This window comes from Durio zibethinus, chromosome 4 (assembly GCF_047325235.1).
Source record: "Durio zibethinus cultivar Kanyao isolate XHJ-2024 chromosome 4, ASM4732523v1, whole genome shotgun sequence".
Classification (NCBI taxonomy): Eukaryota; Viridiplantae; Streptophyta; class Magnoliopsida; order Malvales; family Malvaceae; genus Durio; species Durio zibethinus.
In genome coordinates, this window is record NC_143165.1 from 11,272,174 (window position 1) to 11,274,716 (window position 2,543).

Consider the following 2,543-nt stretch of genomic DNA (forward strand, 5'->3'; position numbering starts at 1 on the left):
ATTTCAAGATAAGGGAAAATGTCGGCGGGAGGGGGTGGTCCTCGACGCAGACCAAAGGCAAGCCTGTGCTGGCCTCGCAGGTCGTAATCGGTTGCTGTCTCTCATACGTTTCCTTTTAGTGACGTGAATGACTCGGATACGGGAAAGAAAAAATAATTTTTATTTTTATTTATATAGTTTTATATTATATTTATTTTTATATTTAAATATTTTAAATTTATTTTTATTTTTATAAATATTTAATAGATATGAGTAGTTTTTATTTTTTTAGTCTTTAAAAAATAAAAAATTATTTTTTATTTTTATTTTTAATTTGAATATATAGATAATTTTTAATAAATATCTATTAAGATATTTTTTAATAAAAATATATTTATTCTAATTAATTTAAATAATAATTTAAATTATTTAACAAAAAATTATTTATTAATTATATATAAATATATAAGATATAAATATGAAATAAATGTTATATTATTTTTTTTAAACTTGTTTTCATATTCGTATTTTATAAAAATTTAAAATTATATTTATTTATATTTATATAATATAATATTTGTTTTTATTTTCGTTCAGATGAAAAATTATATTGTTTATTAAATATGAATAAAATTCAGATCCCATGCCTCTTGAAAGCGTCGTTTCAGAAAACCACTGTTTGCGCCGTGGATGATACGGAAAACACCTTTTTTTTTTTTAGAAACAGTGAAAAAGATTCCACCGACAAAGAAACAAACAAAACTTTAACAAACCAGTTAAAGGCACTGTTAAAGCGCACGTGACCTGCATGTGCGGTCAATTTGTTGCTAAATGCATGTGCCATTGCACTTTTATTTACTGGTTAAATAATTTAGTAAAAGAAAAAGATGCCTGGGCCCTTCTCTTGCTGTCTTTCACAAGGATTTGAATAAGAAAAATGGAAATGACAATGTAGGAAAATTAATAGGTTTTTAATGTTATTTATTTTGACGTTGATTTTAATTTTTAAAATTAATTTATTCATAATTTTTACAAACTTTTGAAATTATATTTCAAAAAATTATTTGATAAATTAATAATGAAAATTTTTAATTTTATAAATTAGATTAAAATAATAATACATATCTTATTTTTTAAATTAAATTTTTTAAATATATAAAAGATATATTATCATTTTAATTTTATTTATAAAATTAAAGAAGTCTTTGGTGAAACTTTTCTCTGTAGTTTCAATTGCTCAGCGAAGTCTCTGATGGTTCAATTTTTTATTCAATTGAAGCAAAGTTGTTGGATCTTGAAACTACAAATTTCTCTGTTATTTCTATCTTTTATTCTGTTGTGTTGCTGCCTTATCCTACTCATATAGCTCTCTCTTCAAACAGTTTTTATTGAAGCAATCAAGCATCGTCTTCTATCATTTTCTCCACATAAATCCTTCCAAGGCAAAAAAGATAACATAAAAAGTTAATATTTTAAAATATATTTTAACAATTATTAACGTAAATAATTGAGAAGAATAATAAAATTCATATCAGTTAGTTTAAAATAAGTTAAAAGTGACATAATGTTTTAAGATAGAATTATAAAACTTTTAAATATAATGAAAGGAAAGAATAAATGTAAAAAAATATTTTTTAACATAAATAATTAAATTGTTACGTAAAATTTAAATTAATTATTATTCATATAAATACTTTTAGGCCAATGACTAAATAATACTTAAAAGTAAAAAAAGACAATGTTAAAAAATTAATGTTTGAAAATAAAAAAATAAAAAAATCATTAATATAAACATATGTGAGAAATAATCTTCAAAAAAAAATTAACACAAACATGTGAGAGAAATAATAAAATGCATATCATTTGTAGTAAAATGAGTTACAATTATTGTAACATCCTAATAAAGAATTATAAAAATTTTAAGTATAATGGAAAGCAAGAGTAAGCGTAAAAAAATATTATTTTGACATAAATAATTCAGTTGGCATCTTAAATTTAAATTAATTAATTTTCTTATAAATATTTTTAGGTCATGGCTAAAAAAATATTTTAAAAGCTAAAAGAAAATATAGCTTTAAAAATTAATATCTAAAAATAAAAAAATTCAAAAAAAAGTTAGCATGAATAGGTGAGAAGAAAAATTAAATTCGCCTCATTTGACGTAAAATAGATTAGAAATGTTGTAACGTGTTAAGAAAGAGCTATGAAAATTTTAAATGTAATAGAAGTTAAGAATAAATATTAAAAGGTAAGAGTAATATTAAATTCATATTAATGGACGCAAAATAAGTTATAAATGCGTGTAACATTAAGAAAATTATGAAACTTTCAAACATAAAGGTAAGAATAAAAGTAAATAGGTGAGAGTAACAATAAAATTTATATCAATTTGTCTAAAATGGATTAGAAGTATCTTAACGCTATCAGAAAAAGTTATAAAAATTTTAAACATAATAGCAAATAAGAATAAGTGAAAGAATATATCATTTTACAGTAAATAATTATATTGACAACTTAAAATTTAAATAATTATTTCTCTTATAAATATTTTTATGCTAGTGGGT